The sequence below is a fragment of the Argiope bruennichi genome, chromosome 6 (genome assembly GCF_947563725.1).
Source record: "Argiope bruennichi chromosome 6, qqArgBrue1.1, whole genome shotgun sequence".
NCBI lineage: Eukaryota > Metazoa > Arthropoda > Arachnida > Araneae > Araneidae > Argiope > Argiope bruennichi.
Window position 1 is genome coordinate 57,588,949 of NC_079156.1, and position 12,950 is coordinate 57,601,898.

A 12,950-nucleotide genomic window follows, 5' to 3' on the forward strand; every position below is an offset into this window, starting at 1 on the left:
TTAAATATTAAGGAAGGACACTGTTTGATATCTGTGTAGCTTACATAAGGAATAAGAAAGTGACATTATTTTATCCCGAAAGATAGAAGATAGATTATCCGGGCAGTAACATTTTTAATAGCACTATTATGTTAAGGAACTTGTCTCTATTAAGGTGGTTCATATATAAAATAAACTAAACATATATAAGGCAATTAAAATAACATGATTTTAACAATTTGATTGAATCATGGACATGAAATTAAATCTAAATGATTTAACTGAAATTAAATATAACAATATCCGCGGCAAAGCTAAGGGACGCCAAAAGCGATTAGTATTAAATAAATTCGAGTTACTATGGCATGTTCCTGACTCCTTCTAAACAATCGGGTCGAATTCAAATAAACTTTACATATTGATTGTTTAATACAAAAGAAAGAATACTTTCAACTTAATGAAATGAAAAAGCTACATTATATTAATTAGAAATTAATCGAAATTTTCGTTTTTTTTTTTTTAGTAATAACATGGGTGTAAATTATCCAACAAGAAATCGCCTTAAAATTCAAAATTTTACTTTTGCAACGATCCCAGTTGTATTTCTGTTGAACTTTTCCTTCTATTATTGTTTATTCTTAAAGATTTGATACATAATTGAATAAATACAGACGATTTTGAAATGAGGAAATTCATAGACACTCCGTTGCTTGGCATCGGTTGGATTTTGAATTACACTACCTTTATTTTTAATATTTCTGTTAATCTATTAATGATTTTTATGCTGAATTTTATTTTATTTTAGACTAAGTTTATGCTAGATTTAGAATCGAATTATAGATCAGAGATAACTTACTAGAATTTGAATAGTAAACAAAAATTATCTAGGTAGATTTAAATGTAATCGATAAGGGCACGAGGAAGAATAGTTTTCAGTTGAAACAATTGAATTATTTTTATATCTGGACTTCAGTCAAGGATTCCTTAAACCTAAAATACGATAAGATTAAATCATTTTTCAAAATCATAACATGTATTTTAGCTTATTTGATTTAAAAAATTGTCTCAGTATTAATATAAATTAAAAATTTCACACAAACAAATAAAATGATAAATTTATCTGTCGTAGTATCACAGTATAAAAAATAAAGAGGTATACATATCGGAAATCATCTATAATTTTCTCTTGTCTTTTTTTCCCCTTCATTTGTGATCTTCCGTTTTCAATCAGAAAATATTATTTTTGTTTAGTTTTGTTTAATTAAATTCACACCCCAATTTGAAGTTACACAACGGCTATTTTTGATGATGTAATATATGATGATATAATATGATGAGGGAATGATATAATATGATATGAAAGGGATGGTGATATAATAAGAGTATTTAAAGGTATAAGAGTATTTATACATAATAAGAGCAATTTTAAATTATATATACAATCAATGTAACCATAAGGTATGTATACAAAGCAATTTTAAGATAATTTTTTTAAAAGATGTTATAAAATACTTATATTTTTGAATTTTGGCAGAAAATAAATGGTAAAAAACGCCTGTAAAATCAAAATGTACCAATTAAATGTTGAAAATGCTTTAAAAATCATACGTTATAAAAAAATACGTTTATATATATAAAAGTAAGACATGTTTCTTTACAGTCTTGAATTGCTTAAAATTCTGAAATAATGAAATTTTAAAAAAAAAAAAGTGCTTTGAATACCGAAATTTTCAATTTTCCTCACATTATGTAGCATTAAATCAAATTAAATCAAAAATCTTTTTAACCAACAGATCATTCTGTTGTTCTGAAATTTCAAAATGAACTGAGAAATAAATTTCCAAATTTGAACAAAAATTATGCATTGGTTTTTAATTTATGAGACTTCTAGTAAGACGGTTTTACGAAAGCCCAGAATTTGCGAAAATAGTATTTAAAGATATAAATGTAAAGTTAAAAAGTAAGATATAGAAATATAAAAGTCATTATAACTTCTGAAAAAATGAACAGAACCGTATGTTCAAATCTTCCCAATTCCCATCAATTTACGCCATTTCAAACTGTCACTGCCATTTTCAAATACCGCAGTCTGACGACATTTCTGAATGCCGCAGGAAAACAGGAACGTGGGTCTATGGAGGGAAATGGGAAAAGGAAAGCACTTAAGCCAAGGGTTGAGTAATTGATAATGGGCGTATTTTGGTGGCTTGAAGTGGTAGTGAATACCCACTTTTATTATGTCGAACTGAACGTGTAACAAGGCAGCAAATCGGACTTTCAGTGTCATTAGGTCTCGAATTATGAACTTTGCTGCTACGTTTCATCCCCTATACAGAAGTGAAAATTTTAAAAATGTGTAATTAAAGTTCTAGTTTCGAAAATTCTAAATATGTTTGTAGCTAAAATTATTATTGTTTCATTATGATGTTCATGCCTCTCGAGTTATTTAATTTCATGCATTTTTCATTCGTTTTCTCAACGCCTGCAAAATCTTTATTTGCATAAAGTAATTAATTCATGATTTATATCCCAATTTGCAGTTTCACCTCACAATGTTTTCAATTTTAGAGACAGTGCAAAGAAAGAAACTTACAAAACATATTAATTTTACTATAATTTGTAAATTCATATACGTTATTTTTGTTTTCTTCTTTCACATAAGTATTAAAGGTTTCTAACATGTAGCAAAACCAATCCCACTCTCTTTCTCTCTCTTCATCAAATGTTTAAGCCGGCGTCCTTGCATAGGAGTAGCGCCTCGTGATCTGGGCGTCCCGGGTTCGAATCCCGGTTCGGGCATGGTTGTTCTTCATCTGTGTTCTATCTGTGAGGTGTGCGAATGTGCCCCCCTGTAAAAAGGGGTTGTGCAAGCGAATGTGTTAGTTTCATCTTCATGTGAGCTAGAAGTCAGACTTCTGCCCTCGGATGTTCAGGGGTCTTTACCCTCAGAAGCTACTGCACCCCCTTTCTTTGGTAACGCGGACACGACATCATCATCAAATGTTTAATTTGAAGTTAATTCTTTAAAAGTTTCGGAATGTATATAAGACTGTATTTTATGCTTTTCTCATCAGATGCTCAAAATGATCAGACATTTTAAACTAAGGTCAGTTTGTGAAAATTTTTGAAATATATATATAGCAATTTTCAATTTAGGTGTTGTTCCTATCACATTGTATGTTGACTAATTACAATGATTAATAATATATTAAACAATTACTATGATTAATTTATCGATAGAATATTGCATTAATTTAAACTGATATACAGAGCGATTATTTTAATCGCGATCTAAAGTCTATTTTGTAGTCCGTTAGAGATGGATATGTTCTTCCAGTGGGAAAAATAAGGCAATTAATTATATTTTATATTTGGTTAAGTCAAAGCAATATTGAAAAAAATTAAAAGACCTAAATTTTTTATCCCTTTCTTATTAGTCACATTAAAAAAAATTTCATGGCACATTGATATTTTAAATAAATAAATTTCTACTCTTCTGAGACTAAAATAACCGAATTATGATACACTGAATTTCACCATTTTAGAGCAATCAAGGAACGTTTCACATAAAAAAAATAATAAATAAATAAACTATGAAATTATCATAGAGTATTGATTGTCTGATCTTCCTCAAATTGCCATTAACAATTGTCTAAAATATTGGTATTCAGGGCTTCACAGATTAGTCATTTTCATTGCAGAAGAATGGAGCTTTTTTTTTGTTGTTAAATGATTAATGTGTCAAAATCATTTTATAAAATATAACTGATAGAACCAAGAGACTATTTAAAAGCTTAGACTTGATAATTTCTTCAACACTATATTTATTAACTCAACGAACAATATATAATTTGTAGCGCCATTAAGAGCTTTTTTGTAAACTAGAAATATGTGCATATCTCTTAAGAAATTAACCATTAGACCACAATTAAATATTAAATTACACAGCCGATATATCATTCATATATAATAAGTAAATGATTAACATTCATTTACAAACAATTCGAATTCAAATTTAAAGAATTTATTCATTTTATAGATTATGCAAAAAAAATTTATTCATTTTCCCAAAATGTTAGATTTTATATGTACTTCCTTTAGCTATGAAAAAAAACTGCTCATACTTCATTGATCTTATATACAAGCTTATATTAAAATTATGCATACTATTTTAATATTGCATTACTATTCAGATACATTGTTTTCTTCATATAACTGTTATACAGCAAAATAATGCGAAATCTAGGGACATTCGAGCACCTGCTATAATTGCTGGGTTAAAAACTTGACAAATACGTGGATATTAGCCAACGCATAGATGAAACAGAACTAGCTCATTATCAACCGACATTGAAATAATTTTTTTAATAATTACTATTAGATAACACAAGCATATTAATTTACAATAAATTAAAATGGAATCAGCAACAATTCAAAACTTACCCAAACTGATAATGAGCAACTCAGCTGAAATCACCTTTCCCGACGGCTTTCAAATAATAAATGTACCGATGAAATGTTCAGCTATAAAATTATAGTTGAATAAATTCTGTGACGTCCTTTCAGTCCTTTGAAACCCTGCTTCAAATAAACAGAGCACGCGATGATCTGCGAGAGTTATTGTTATGTCTAACACGAAATTCAGTCATCTAATTCATTCCACGATGTTCAAGGAAATTATTCAGATAGCGCGCCATTTTTAAACAAAAGAATGAGAAGAGAGAGAGAGCTTTCGGTCTTTTTTTTTTTTTTTTTTAAATTTACTTTGACAATGCAAAGACCAACAATTGGACACGTTACAGACAGTTAATTAAATAGAAAAAGATGAATGAAATGTAAAAAAAATCAAGGTCAAGGGTAATTTGATCGTTTTCAAAATTACCTGCTTATGTTTGAAATGATTTTTAAAAATAAAATGCTAAAAAGTATTGTCGGCATACTTCTAAAAGTGATCAAATCAATACAAAAAGGAAAACGCATTTATGTTGATTTAAAATGTCGTCATTGTAATAAGAAAAATCCTGTTGGTATATTATTAAAATTGATCAAATCAATATAAAAAGGAAAATGAATATTGTATTCATGTAGATTTAACATGTAGTCTTTGTAACAAGAAAAATCGCGTGTATTTGTTTATAAATCACGTTTGTATTGTGAGCATTCAATAGACTCAACACAACTATTAACACGCACAATTTTTGTTATTATAGAGATGACATATTGCTAAAACAAGAACACTTTAACTCGTTTTTCTTTACTTTTTGAATTGATCACTTTTATTTATACAACGATTGTTACAACTGCTTTCGTTTCAGAAGTGTTTCGATATATCAGGACCTTTAAATCTACCCGATTTCTCCTTTAATTTGGTGAATTACTCAAATGATGATAGAATACGTCAGCAAATAGAGTCACTTGCATTTTAAAACATTCATTTGATTTAGAAGCAACATATTTTTATCAATTCACACACAAAACACGGCTATATACCAGGCTTATGCAAAATCAGTTACGAAACATATTTTACAATGATGAAACAAGAGCACGCAGGCTCGTGAACAGTCCGTTCACTTCAGTTCGTTTTTAAACGTGGACAGTCTTCTACACAACGATTATATGAATAGATTTTTCTTAACATTTGTCAGATGATAATATAAATGAATTCAGATTGAACAATATTTAAAACCATTTCAAAACCAATCGGAGTGTACTTTCCTCTGATATCTCATATTTTTACAAAATGCTACGAATTTTTTATTTAGCTTCACGGCATAGAGAAGAAATTGAATGTGCATTTTGTATCTTTTACCTTAGACCGATTGGATTAAAAATTTCAGATATATTTACGATTTTGATGTAAATATCATGTACTTAAGTTCACCCATCTAGCTTGTTTCATTTTTGAGTTCACATACCCAAGAACGCACAGAAGCAATAACTAGTGACTGTAATAAATTTGATTGATTTAGCCCAAGATTTTATGTTGCCACAGATTTATAGATAAAATATTTGTCGAAGATATATGCGTTTTTTTTTTTTTTTTTTTTTGAGAATCATGTTCACATACACAAGTACATATAGACAGACAGATTTATTGCAGACTTATTTTGTCCAAAATTCGATAGAAATTCATAATTTGGTATATAGATTGTATACCTGATCCGCCACTTCTCAATAAATTCGGTACATATTATCCTATAAAAACTATTTTTATCGTACTTTAGAATTAAAAAAATGTCTTCATTGATACAAATTTCATTTTCTAATTTTAATAAATTGTCCAAAATATCTTTAAATATATTTTCAGAATAGTACTTTTTATTGTTTGAGTAAGGGAATTTATATTCAAGTAATCTATGACGATGTTAAATACGGATTTTAGTATGAATGTTATCAATGTGATGTAATTGAAATCAAATTTTAAAAATAAACTGAATATTGACGAATCAAGTTAAAAACCTTCTCATTTAATGATGTTTCTGACTTTCATTCTTTTTTAGACCAATTTCACCGAAAGTAAAAAATTAGAAATATGTTCTGATAATGATTTCGCATCTCAAAATTCATATAAACAATATTTAAAACCCAAAATATTAGCAATATTGATACAGAAAACTGTTTTGAAAGCTTTTTGTTTATAATATTAAGCTGATGGCCAGGCATGCATGAATTTTTAAAAAGTGAAATGAAATTCGAAATATCTAGCCAGAATTATATTAGACGAATCATTATGTTACAGGCTTGAGTCATCTCTTTCGTCTTCACCAAACTTGAATATGAGCCAATGCATTTTACGCACATCAGTTTTAAGTAAGGTAATTCACAGATACATAACATCTTCATCGTAATAAAAACTGTCCTTTGTTTTGAAATATTTTAAAACAATAGTCAGTGATAGACTGAAAAATCTAATTTTTGTTTTTGCTTAATTGCACGAGAAATGTTAGAATTACAACATTAATTATTCACACTTTTGCTTCACAATTATTCACAGTTATATAAAAGACCAGCAGTGCGACAAATTTGCGTTTAAAATTTATTTTGAAACTTTATAAAATAAAGGGAAAAAATTCACAAAAATAAAATTAGTATCACTGGAATTTTTTTTTTTTTTTTTTTTGTAATTTTAAAGCAGTGTAAAAAGAATTTTTTTTCGAATAAATTCCGAAATTATTACTAAAAAACATTAAAATTTCGATTAATTTTTAATAAATTAAAAATTTGTTATTTATTATTTGTTAATGTATATAAAATGGCTATTAACAGAAAATGTATTAGTCTATAAACATCATTTCGTTAAAAATTATATATTTATAAGCAGCATCAGATATTTATCAAGAGATTGATATTAATAAGATTCTGGAAAATAAAACAGTTAAAAACCCTCTTTGTCGTATAGTAATATATTGAACATAAACAACTTACTTACTTGGTATAATTTATCAGCTTTGCTTCTTAGAAGAGTCAAAGCTTGTAGTACTTTAAGAATTGTAGTATCGTGGTACTTTAAGAATTGTAGTGAAAGCTCTTCTAAGAAGAGCTTTCACTACAATTCTTAAAGTACCACGATGTTTAATAAAAGGAATTTTACACGCAACTGCAATGAAGATCTTTATCATAAATACATATAATGCTACTCATCTTGGCGTCCGAAACCTTGCGACTGACAGAGCAAATAGCTTAGACCAAAAAAAAAAAATGATTCTCATATAATAATACTTAAATAATCTTATTATAATCAAGCTATAACTTTTCACAATGCATCGCATAGAATTCTGATTTTATAATCGTATTCTTTTCTACAATAACATTCGCTTAGATGAAAAGATAATAAAGCTCAAATTATCTGTGTTTTAAAATGTGCCCATCTGAATAACTAAATGTACCTGTTTGAAGGAAGTGACGTAAAGACTAATAACCTTGGGTTGAACAAAAGGTTAAACATATTCAAAAAGTGTCACCTTTTGTGACATTCTTTCAAAGGTCGTTCAACGTATCCATCATGTTTTAAATGGTAACATGGTTTTGAAAAGGGCGGTTTTCTTTAATAAAAATCATTTGTCTTTCAGCAAAATCTCACTGGTCGCAGGAAAATCAAGGTGAATTTGAGTAGGCTGTGTTACCCAATTCCCATTTATATTCAGCTTTGATATGAAGTAATAAAATTGGCCGAGTTTAAATAAATATGTGATTCGGAAAATCATTACATTATTTACCAGATGCTGCTTGAACAAAGTTTCAGCAGAAGACTGTTAGGAAAATCTTGCCCATCAAAGTTCAGAATTAACGTTTCAACATCCATTTTCTTAATTTCTTGTTTTTTAAAAATATATATTATTTCGTAAGGTGCAAATTATATATTAGATAAATTCTTTCAACATTTCCTTTCGAATATTTTTCTCTCACTTCTTAAAACAAAATATCCATGAGAATTTCGTGAATTATAATTGTGATTGTCTAAATAATTTATTGTTTCCTTTTAAGTATTTCATATTAAAACTACAGAAATTCTTACTTTGTTATGTTTTATTTATTATTTTTTTTTTACAAATGCAATGATTCTTTTAATAAAAAAATCTTATTCCATTTAAAATTTAGGAAATATATAGAAAATCTATAAAGATTAGCCCCAGTCCAGCTTTTGAAATCTTAAATGCAAAATGATTACTACGCTATTTATAATAGATGTTGTTTCTTATGGCACTTGCCATGGACAAGCTCGCTGTTACGAAGCGTCTCGTAACAGCGGGGAGACTGTACGAAGCGTCTCTTACGGGGAGCGTCTCGTGTTTTTTTAGTAACCCCAACTAGGGCCAAAAGTACGACTTTGCTACTCACGCATCACACATTCGCTTGCACAACCCTTTTTACATGAGGGCACATTCACACATCTCACAAATAGAACAAAGGAAGAACAACCATGCCCAAACCGGGACTCGAACCCAGGGCGCCCAGATCACGTGGAAGACGCGCTGCCCCTATCCCAGGACGCTGGCATTTATAATGCATAACAGGAAGGTCTCGTAAGAGGAATACGAGCAATGTGGTCTGTGGACAGATAGATTGCAATCCGAAAATTGCCATCTGCCCTTCGCAGATTCCTTTCAAAAATGGTATATTATCGTTGGAGATAGAGAATCAACACAGCTTATTTGCATCTCCAGAAGAATTGAGAACATTATTTCCGATCGCTTCTCCTTTACTAATTTTGTCTCCTTCCATAAGGAACATTTTAGGAAAAATGTTTCATTTCATTTGCAACTTATTAAAATACAAAACATAAAAGTTGTTCAATTATAAGGCATAAAGACTGTTAAGTTAAAAGATATTAAGGCTATTTTAGTATATCATTCTTCGTTTTGAAGTAACCCAAAAGGAAATGTTGTTGTAGGTAGATGAAGGTGATGAAGATAATGTGTGAGTTAACACCTACCTCTTCTTAGGTTCAGAGCCAAACTAAAAGTAAAACGCTTGCTTCAGACTTGTTCCAAGCCTACATATACAACCAGTCTTTGATGGAACTGGATTTCAGACTTGAAATCTTCGATTCTAAGATAAATCTTGACTTCAGGCCGTCGGGGATATCAATAAAAAATAAATTACTTATAGATTTTTTTTTATAATTAACTAGCATTGTTGAAAACTTTTTAAAATGAAATTCATTTATAGCATTATTTGTGCTTAAAATATCCATATTCGACTACCTATTCTCACTATTAATGTGGTGAATTAATTCTACTAGAGGGCGCTCTGCATTCTTCCGATGATAGCCTAGCAGCCAGAGTTAATTCAGAGAGAGATAGAGAGACGCCAGCTGACAAGGATTGGACCAAAGCTCGGAAAAAGATGATCCTCTGAAAAGGGATCAAATGGATTCTTGCTGGAAGAATTCATCCAAGGAATGGATGAATTCTTCCAGCAAACTGGAATGGAATTCTTGCGCAGATGAATTTATTTACAAATATCCAATGTACTATGCGTAGGTGGAAAAGATCATTTGAACGGTATCACCGTTCCTTCTTCGCGTAATATAAATTCCTTCTTCACTTCTTCATCATTGAATTAGCAATTGTATAAATCATCATAGTCATCTTTGTCAATCAAGAAATAAAACGATTAAGCTAATCCAAGTAGTCTGATGCATTAAAACCCATCACATCCACATTAATTGCAATAATCTGCAATAAAATTAACAAAAATTATAAAATATTTAAATGTTCAAATACCAGCTGAAATTTTTTTTAAAATATTATTATTATTTATTTATTTTTCTAAAATAAGGTCGTGTGTAGATTATATATATGCAAAATATTTTGCGCAAAATAGATTTCGCAAACCACCATTGTTTTCTTAATACACTTTATTTTCCTTCCTTCAGCTTTTACATACATACATTTCAAAATCATATTTCCCTTTATGGATTAAATAAAACTATTTTAAAGCTCTTTCAAAAGTTATACTATAGTTGTTCAAGCTCAATTTTCCGCTTCTTTTGCAATAACTTTCAGACTTGTTCCCATTCTTCAAGTAAACCACTGGAATTTTTCATTCAAAGGAGTTGCGTCTGGATTTGGAAAAGGAATCTGAAAGCCCACTTACTCATCATGTTTTTTTTAAAGCAACCGTGATTGATTTTACAGTTGAACACACAATCAGTGTTCGAAAATTCTCGACTCTGTCGTCGCCCATCATGACATTTATTCCACCGCAATACAGCACTTGGAACTGCTCATATTTTATTGCCATTCTGAAACAAAGCATTGACAGGAACTCTCATTTGAACAGCATGGGTAGTGTTTGAGATGGATCTAAACAATACCTGAATACAAATGATTCAGAGTTTGTTTTTCATCTTTTAAACTTGCCCTAGCACGGCTATTTTGAAGAGCAATCCTTTTGTTTTCGTCGTTTTTTCCTGTTTTTAGAATTCCGTGGTGCGGGAGTTTCCGATTTGCATTCATTTCATGAAGTTTTATTGCTTTGTCTTCTTGACTGGAGAGCTCTCTATTTTAAACGACAGTTAATGGGCAGCAGGAAAATTATCTGAAATAAAAATTACTGCATTTCCTGCAATCTATTCTTTCGTACTTTGTGAAAACGTGTTTTCCTATCTTGTTATTCATCGAGTAGTTTGATTCTTTTTTATTAGTAATACAAATGGTGGCAACCCTCTAAAAACAAAACAAAAAGAAATCCAGTTTCGTTATTGCGTTTCAACTTTCTTCGTGTGGCGCTATAGATTAAAAAAATAGCTAAGTAGATAAGTAATTTATCAAAAATTGCACGAAATAGCGTAATACAAAGAACTAATTACAGCTTTGTTTTGGAAACTCCGTCTGGATCTTAAACTACAACTGGTGTTTTTTCCCCTTATTATAAAAAGGTTTAAAGGAAATTCAAACTTTTTATTCAAAACATGGAACATTATTCAAATTGTTTGATCTTCATTTATCTATCTTTATAATATATATTTTTAAAGTTACTCTTGATTATATAGTAACAATAGAACATTAAAAATGCGTTTAATATTATCATAACGAATACTTTGTTATTCCACTATTTTGTAATAACAAAAACAGTGAAATGTATTATAGTAAAATACAATTGAAAATATTCTTTAAAATGTGTTTAAATTAGAAGAAAAATTAAGTGAAAATAAAACGTATCCTTGAAAGATTAATTCCTAGAATTTTAAAACGGTGTAAAAATGTTTTTCTATTCAAATTCGATTGATTTTTAATTAAAGACCTAATGAAATTCTGAAATGAATATTTCCTTCGTGACAACATTTTACCTTTCACGAAACTGTATACAAAATTTGCGGGCTCCAGATTCAATGGTCTGTTTTATAGAGTGTTTTGAACAAATATTGATGAAGGATGATGCTTCATACATATCGATTTTCGATGACACAATTTACAAATAATATCTGGTCTACTACCTATTTAGTTAGTTGATATCGATAAATTCAAATTTAAATGTTTTTAAACTTGGGAGAGTAGCATTTGTTTTCTCTGTCCCATTTATCTATTTCTGTTACATTATACAACAAATTTATTAATTTGATACCAACAAATATCAAGCAATAGTTCTATTACATGTGCATTACAAGGTAAAACTCTTTTGGATCCCTCTGTACTGTGGTTTCCAAATTCAATTATGTATTTGTAGTCCAATCATCAAGGGACATGAATTTATTTAGCATCTGATTAATATCATATTGAGTGTAAATTGTTTGGTGCATTTTACGATAATTTGGTGCAAAAACGATTTTTTTAAATTTTGCAAATATTATAAATTAAAATTTTACAAATGCGTCAAATGACTTCAGAGCTCCGATTTTAGATTTCTAATAAAGAAAGAAAATACTGTTTCTTTATTAACTTACTAGCCGCCTTTGGTGACCAGCCGGTTCACCAATCTTAATGCTCGTTAAAATTTTAATAATTACCTATTTTATGTAATTCCTACTTTAATAGTTTCTTCATTAAAATATTTTAAAACTTCAAATTTCAATTCACTCAGAATATTATAAAGGCCTTCAGTCATAACGCAATCTGTATCTCTCCAATTTTCTGTTAGCTCCCGTAGAATTTATGCTTTAAATTAAAGTGGAAATGATTAATCTGCAATTAATATAATAATATTTTTTACTGAAACAAAGCATTTTTTTTTTGTAATATGATTACTGAAAACAGAGTCACTGAGCATTTAAACCTTATGGGCACTAAAGAATATCTTTCTTAATTTATGTAATATCTCAAGAATTTGTCAACAAAATTTTTTCAGATTCATCTTGAGCAGGTATATTAATTAACAATGTTTAATTTTAAATGCATCAAACACTAAGAAAATAAACAGAATCGTTTAAAATAATCGGTCGAAAACAGGTTAAAAAAATTACTTAAAAAACGATGAACTTAAACTAACATAAATACAATTTAATTACAAAAGCATTCGACTAACTTAAC

At 29.1% G+C, this 12,950-nt stretch overlaps 2 protein-coding genes across 3 annotated transcripts in view; one reads left to right on the forward strand and one right to left on the reverse strand.

Annotated features, from left to right (window-relative positions):
- LOC129972970 (dermonecrotic toxin LdSicTox-alphaIB3b-like) overlaps positions 1–7,426 on the reverse strand; it is a 57,436-nt gene extending 50,010 nt beyond the window's left edge. The window contains exon 1 of one of the 2 annotated variants that reach the window (XM_056087303.1): positions 7,409–7,426. The gene's annotated coding sequence lies outside the window, so the exon portion shown is untranslated. Of the gene's footprint in view, positions 1–4,422; positions 4,550–7,408 lie in introns of those variants that run through there. The other variant, XM_056087302.1, reaches the window with a different exon arrangement.
- The window catches only part of LOC129972968 (zinc transporter 6-like), a 76,202-nt gene that overhangs the window by 9,912 nt on the left and 53,340 nt on the right, over positions 1–12,950 (forward strand). The window lies entirely within an intron of this gene.